This window comes from Mesocricetus auratus, unplaced genomic scaffold (assembly GCF_017639785.1).
Source record: "Mesocricetus auratus isolate SY011 unplaced genomic scaffold, BCM_Maur_2.0 Super-Scaffold_100015, whole genome shotgun sequence".
NCBI classification, from domain to species: domain Eukaryota; kingdom Metazoa; phylum Chordata; class Mammalia; order Rodentia; family Cricetidae; genus Mesocricetus; species Mesocricetus auratus.
The window spans coordinates 29207145-29214679 of record NW_024429198.1 but is presented as its reverse complement, the minus strand read 5'-3'; the positions used below and the strand labels follow the sequence as shown (position 1 = coordinate 29214679).

General features: G+C 42.0%; 1 long non-coding RNA gene across 1 annotated transcript; it reads right to left on the bottom strand.

The window, feature by feature from the left end:
• Positions 1-4967: 4967 nt before the first annotated feature.
• LOC121144252 lies at positions 4968-6942 on the bottom strand. The gene is made up of 3 exons (XR_005881568.1): positions 6768-6942; positions 5192-5500; positions 4968-5100 (listed from the first exon to the last, which is right to left on the bottom strand). It is a non-coding gene; the product is annotated as an uncharacterized LOC121144252 (long non-coding RNA).
• Between the last annotated feature and the right edge of the window lie 593 nt (positions 6943-7535).

Sequence of the window (7535 nt, the reverse complement as noted above, 5' to 3'; positions counted from 1 at the left end):
CGCACACACGCGTGCGCTCGCGTGCGCACACACACACACACACACACACACACACACACGTCAAAATAAAAAACATAAACCTTTATTTAAATTGGCTCAAATACTTCATTTATTATACATGTTTTTAAAAAGAAAGAACAGTGAATAAATGCATCATTCACTGCAGGCATTTAATCCTAAAAAACTGGGGATCTCACGTCCAGGAAACAGTAAGAGTGCCCCAGGGACAGCGCAGGGTCTTCATGCTGCCCTCTCCTGGCCAAGGTTTCAGAAGCGTGCATGTTTGAAGCTCAGCAATGCTCAGCCTCCCAGTGTACTGGCTGAGTCCATCAAATAGGGCACATAAAGATGGTCTGTCTTCCCAGCATCCCTTGCAGTACACATAGGTACCCTCAGTGACTCCCAAGAAATCTTCCATTTGCTCCAAAGCAGAACATTTTCTGTGCTTTGTAACATTGGTGTGGCACTTGCCTGTGACTGGGTCACATGGAAAAGCATCCAGTGCTTATCCTTTGAGACAGTCAACTTTAGCTCAGCATCTTTGATTTGGGGGAATTATTTTATACATCATCCCACCAATGCAAGACCCCCTCTAATAGATACCTAGGGAATCCAGGGCCTGGTATCTTCTCAAAAATTTATCAATTGTTTCTCTGTAAGGTGTTTCATTTAAAATACGTATTTTGTCCCTAATTGTCAAACAGTGTAATATTATCCATTATTCCGTTATCCATTATCTGAAGACTCAACAAAATAATTTTTCTATAGGAAAGTATTACATTACATATAGGTTAGTCCCTATCACTTTCACAGCTTAAATGCATTATTACTGTAAAATTGTCATCAGTCTTCATGAATAACTAACAGATTTTATGACAAAACACTAAACGTTTTAAGCATCTCAAATCCGTTCTTAGTGTAAACATTCATGATGCCTCGGAGAGGTTCTGTGGTCTCCTGTTAGAGAGGCAGAGGTAGAGCTAAGCACTCCTCTTGATGCACAAACCCACAGAGCAAAGAAAGAAACCAGGCCAACTTGCAAAGAGCTCATCCCAGAGTCACCACTGTGCAGTTCCCACCTGTGGGCATCTGAAAGAAAATGGCCTCCAAAATGAGGGAGTGGTCTTGGAGTATGTGTGGCCTTGTTGAAGAAATCGTGTCACTGTGGGGTTGGTCTTTGAGGTCTCCTTTGCTCAAGCTGTGCTCAGTGAGACAGACCACTTCCTGTTGCCTGCATATCAATATGTAGGACTCTCAGTTCCAGCACCATGTCTGCCTGCATGCCGCCTGCCATGTCCCACCATGATGATAATGGACTAAACCTCTGAAACTGTAAGCCACCCACAGTAATTAAATGTTTTCCTTTATAAGAGTTGCTGTGGTCATGATTTCTCTTATTAGAAACCCTAAGACACCACCCCCAGAGTCACTGCTGTGCAGCTCCTGCCCCACCTTCTTCCTAGCTGGTCTACCAACACTTAATGTTCCAAAGCCCGAGTGTCAGAGAACTTCACATTGAAAGCCTATTAGCAAAACTTCCTAGCTTAATCAAGAACAAAACAAATATACATCACCTTCCAGGTTAAAAAAATTCCAAATGGAGAGGATTTCCAATGTCTCGGTCTATTTTGCCTTAGACATGGTATCATGAGAGGTCCTTCTGGTATGGGACAGAGCTCAGTCATACATATTTCCATGGGAATCTCTGGCACATTCCTGCATCCACTTTTGAGTCAGAGTGAGAGTTACACGGCCAATTCATTGCTCTCATCCGTGAGTTCTGAATTCAGATATTGTGCATACGGGCAACCATTTCAAACAGCATCTTCCTCTGCCCTCTACACAGCAGTGAATTTTAGAACAAAACTGTCAAGATAAAGAAGAGAGAGCCCCACCCTTCCTGGGAACAGTAGGCTTGGACAGAGGCAGGCCATAATGAGAGTAGAAAGGCCTGACATTTACATGGCTCCTTCCAACTCACCCTGCCCCCCAGGGCGGATAGGTGCAATTAGGGATACTTCTATGCAGTTAGCAGAGACCTGTCACCGTGAAGAAAATCCCAGGCTCTGTAAAACCCTGGTCCTAACATCATATTGCCAGAGAAGGGGAGATAGAAGAAAGTCAGCATGGCTGATTTTCCTGACTGGTGGACAGAAGATCACCGGAGCATAAGGACACCTCTCTGACCCTAGAGAACAACTCCATATCCACTACACTTCCCTCTCTCTTCAAATTCCCCAAGACTTGGAGGACATCTCTGATCAATCAGCTTGTTTAACATGCTGGCATAGAAGGAGGTGAAACTGCCTGTCTGTCTGACCATCAGTGCCTCATGTCCCTAGATAAGCAGAGAGCGAGAAATCTCATAGTATTTATTTGCAAGACAGACTCAATTCATATGCCTTGATAAAGAACAGCAAACTTCTTAAGCAAAAATCCAGATATCTTTTCTACATATTTTGGTCATTCTATGTCTATTAGATCCTTCAAGGCAAAACAACACCGAGCCTTTACTATGGAGCTGCATGTTTATGTTTTTCACCTTGGTAAATTTTAACTTTTTAAAAATGATGACAATTTTTTTTTCTAGTTCAGGGGAAAACTTGACTACATTCATGTCCCCTGTGGCCTCAAGACAGCCTTAGGAAGCCACCCATGGGTGGGTTTCACCTTTGCTTTAGATGACATGGGTTTCTCTTTCTACTGTGACTGAGCTTGGCCATCCCCTAATGTTACAGGTTATTATAACATAAGCAAATATAAATGTGAAATACAGAACAGCGTATAAATGGAGGGAAGTCCACAAAACAATGTTCTTCAAATGAGACCTGTCTCCTGGCTGCTTCAAACTGCCACAGGTGAGAAACAATGCCAAAGGTCCCCAAAAGGCAGGCAGGCAGGCACCAAGTACCAGAAGATCACCACGAAGTCCTCACCCAGGTGGCCTAAGTGTTCTTAGTCTTGATAGAGGAGGCCTTATATTTCCCAGCATGCCACTCTCACTTAGCTTTAAGATAACCGATTATTATGAAACAGATGGGAAAACACAATCATGGGTGTGACTTACATACTTCACTGATGGAGTATTTATTTCTTTCTGAATCTTTGTCACACATGCTTAGTCTGCTCAATGTATGTATAAATTTCTTCATCAATACCCCTAGGTGGCAGAAATGTTTAATTGTGAAGAGGAGAAAGAGGAAGGTGGGGAGGGACACATCTGAAACACATTTCTACAATCCTTATTCTTACATTTTGACCTCTCCAAAAATGGATGGCATAGAAAATTGGTAGGTGGCTGGCATAAGCAGGTCTCACCACCAATAAAAAAAACTAAGGAAATTGTCTGAGTGTCCCATAACCTATATTAGTCACAGCAAGGTTTCCTTTTACACTGAGGAGCTAGGATCATGAGAGGGCACAAAGCCAATTTCCTTCCCATGTAGATAAAAGGTCATTTGTTAGATGATAATTTCTTTCCAATATAGTCCATATCTTTTATTAAGAGTGATGGGACAAAATCCAATAGAGTGACAGCCAGGGCAAGGGCTAGGATCCACGACTGAATTGTTTTAATTTGCTAAGATAAAATTTGAGCAGACACTATGAAACATTTTCCACCGCATCGAGAGACACAGGTCCTCTTAGACACGCCTCTTACAACTGCAGAAAGCATGTGGGAAATCAACCTGGAAGCGGGAGCAATGGGACTCAGAATGATGACAACGTAGGCCCAGTGGTTCCACTTTGTAAAGTGATCCCATTGAAATGAAATTAAATGTAATTAAATGTTAAATTAAATATTATAGCAACTTACGTAACCACCTTTGAGTCTTTGGATTAGGTTTTTTAATGAGAAAAAAACCATGTATTTGTGTGATAGAATAGTAGGTAAACACATTGAAATTCTATTTGTCAATGATATGTAATGAAGTGGGAAATTTTGATGCTTAGAGAAAGCAGCATAAAATTGCAAAAGCACCAAGTGTAAGGACAGTAAAGTAAAACCAGCTTGAACCATGCAAAAATGTGCGCAGGTTTCCTATTGATAACATAATTATGTTTCTCTTCCTTAAGATGTACTCTATTTATTTTTCTCCACCGAGTTCTTACTGGTTATGTAGTAATAAAATATATTCATCTTTTTCCATTCTTTTGTCTGAAAAGAAAGTGCATAGAGATAGATAATGAAGATACAAACATTGAGCATGTGGATCAGAAGTGTGAGAGCTGTTGGCTGATTCTCTGACAGCATTCCACTGCTGAAAACGCCCCGAATCTGAGAGCACTTGGAGTTTCGTTTCTTCTGGGACGTTTTCATTATTTTTATTCTTGAGAATCTCATATGTTCAAGGTGCTATTTGGAGACCAGATGACTCTAATTTTGGATGTGTCTTGTGTAGGGTGACTAAGTCAGACCCCATGTGGGGTCTTCAGCTAGGGCTGGGACTTGCTGTCCACCTCCCTCTCCAGGCTGCCAGTTTAAATTGCTTGAGCTTGCACAGGTCCTATGCGTGTTATCACAACTGCTGCGAGTTCATATGTGCAAGCACACTGTTGTCTTCAGAAAATAGAGTTTTCTTATGCTCAAGCACCACCTCTGACTCTTGCAATATTCCCACCCCTTCTTCTTCCAGAATAGCCCCTGAGACTCAAGAGGGTGTGTGTGGTGTAGATGTCCTAGCTGGGGTTGAACACACTGCATTGCTAGTTTGCTACACTTTGAGTCATGTGGGTCTCTGTGTTAATCACCAACTAAGTTGATGGATGCAGTAACTGGCTGTATTGATAAACCATAGGAAGCAGTTTACTAATGTGTCAGTTTAGCCGAATCATGGTAGTAGGTTCTCTCCTGGGGCCTGACCACCTTAGCCACAGGTTTTTGGCCCTGATGAACTGGGTCAGGTATTTTAAATATCAGTTCCTATGGCTTTTTAAAGAATTAGGTGTATATATATATAGAGAGAGAGAGAAAGCAGGGCAAACACCATCAGAGTAGTTCAGATCAGCAAAGTCTTTTTGGCAGCAGGCTCTCCCTCATGCAGCAGCTGGACCTGTCATGATCACCTCTCAGTTTTCATGGTTGTAGAGATATCCTTCCTGTCAATCAAATGAAATGGGATATCCAGTGAGGTCATTCATGGTCCTGTATGGGCCATGCTCAGACACAGCAGGTGTGTTTTCCTCTTACCTTCATGAACAGAGTCCAGGACCAGGGAGCTGGTTAGGCAGGCCAGCAGGTAATCACTGACAGGAAGACCAGCGTTGGCAGAAGCTGCTCAGTCTTCCAAGAACAATGCCCTTGTCACGGTCAGCCATAGCACCTTAGTGACCAGTTGCCCGGATACCATCAGATTTCAGATTTGGAGAAGAGCTATAGAAAACTGATTTTCATCAAAGGATTCATGAAGATCTCTTCCTCTTCCTTGACTTTGGTGTACTGCTGTGGTCCCTACTTCACAGCCTGGGGTGATGCAGCCCAGTCCCACAGGCAAGGAGTCTGTGAAGTACAGAGCTCAGGTTTCTGTTTCTGCTGCCTGCTTCTGCTTCCTAGTCCCAATTCCAAAGCATGGGGTTGCATCTCTCTGCCTTGGGTCTTAATTTGCTAATAGGAGACAATGGGCTTACAGCTTTGTTACACAGGAGAATAAAGAATGTTAGGTTTTGTACACGTCCAGGCTAAATGTATTAGCATTTTCTTGAATTAAGTTTCAGGACTTAGCAAAGACAAAAATCAAAGCTCATATGGTGATGAGGTCTGCAGACAAAGGGAAGGTAGAGGACAAAGCTGCCCTGGAGTTGGCAAGACAGAACAAACTTCCACTAAATGAAAGGACACTCCCATGTGACCAGCAGGCAACGGGGAGATGAAACATCGCTCCTGCCCAGAGGTGTTCAGAGCTCCAACCCTTGGTTCAGAACACTCAGTGATCTCCCCTATTAATTCATAAGAGACGGATCAAACATGGATTACTCTTTAGAGAAAGGATGTCTCGGTCTCTAGGTCCCACATTTAATGTTCCAGCCTGGTGTCTGGGAAAGCCTACAGTAGCTGTGATCTAGGCTGGAAGGTGAAGCCTGCATACCTCGTCCCGCTGACCTCAGATATATTTGTATCCAATTTTTATGTGTTTTGTCTCATCAAATAAATATTAAACCTGTGTTGCATATTCAAGCCTATAATGTCTATATTGAGAAAACTTGTTTCCTGAATGGAGCATTTACATTCCTTAGAGCCTCAACTCTCCACAACTTATTTCACAAATTCAAGGATTTGTAAACAAAATGCCACCAGAGATTTTAAGACAGAACAAAATAGTTCTACAATATGTCTACAAAGGAAAGTTACAATATAAAATATGATGAGATTGAAAATGAATGGAAGTATTATAATGATCACATGACTCATGAGAAAGTAGAGACACGTATGTTAAGCCTCTCTACCAAAAAAGCAAGATGTGATGTAGGTGCCTTTGTGGCAGCACCCCCAAAACAGAGCTGAGGAGCTAAAATGTGTCCTAGTAAATACAGACCCACTGCTGAGCAGAAACTCCATCCTAACTTCCTGTCTTAAAAAAAAAAGTACACCAAGTCCAGTTACTGCTGGCCACATGTGTATGGGTGTGGAGCTGCCCATTGGAACAGAGGAATCCTACCATGGCCACATCCTCAAAAAAAAAAAAGAAAAGATTGGTTTTTCCCTGCCCCAGTGACTATCAACGTTCAATAGCTCCCCAGTAAGGGATGGAGCCTGAAGATCATCTTACCCATCAATTCTGGGAGTTTTGGCTGGTTGATCTTGTACAGAAGGACACAGGGCTGTGAGTTTATTCATGCAATAACCATGCTGTGTCCACAGGACAGTATTTCACTCTGTTGCTCCCCATCCTATTTGTCTGACATCCTTTCTACCTCCTCTTCTTCCATGTTCCCTGAGCCTAGTTGGTGGGAGGGCTAATACAGCTGTCCTCTTGGGGTTGGACATTCAACTTCCTATTGTTAGCACATTGTCTAATTATGACTCTCTCCACTGCCTGCTGCACAGTATGAAGATCCTTCTCCAGTTGGGGACTGCTCAGCCAGGTCTTTGAACACCAGGAGTCTGACAGTTGGCCATCTTCACTCTTTGTGTAGGAAAAAAAAGCAAAATGAAAACATGTCATATATTTGATGTTAAAGATTTGATGTTCTATTTTTGCAGTGAGCAAAAATCAAAAATTTTTAGACATGTAACTCATGATTTATTGAGACAATGAGTGTGTGTGCTCTTGGGGGAGAGATGGATATGTGCTAGAGAAAAATATAGAATAAAAATGTACTAACCTGCAACAAAAGACTCTAGAGCAAGCAAAGTCTTCCCCAAATGACAAACATTAATGAGTGATCCCTAAATTATTCTTTAAAATTTGCATACAAAACCTTGTATATCAAGTTAAGTCACCAGGAGATGGGGAAGAAACCAAAGACAAACAAATGTTTACACAACAAGATTAGATGACTACATAGAAATATTGAAGATACCTGTATGTATAATT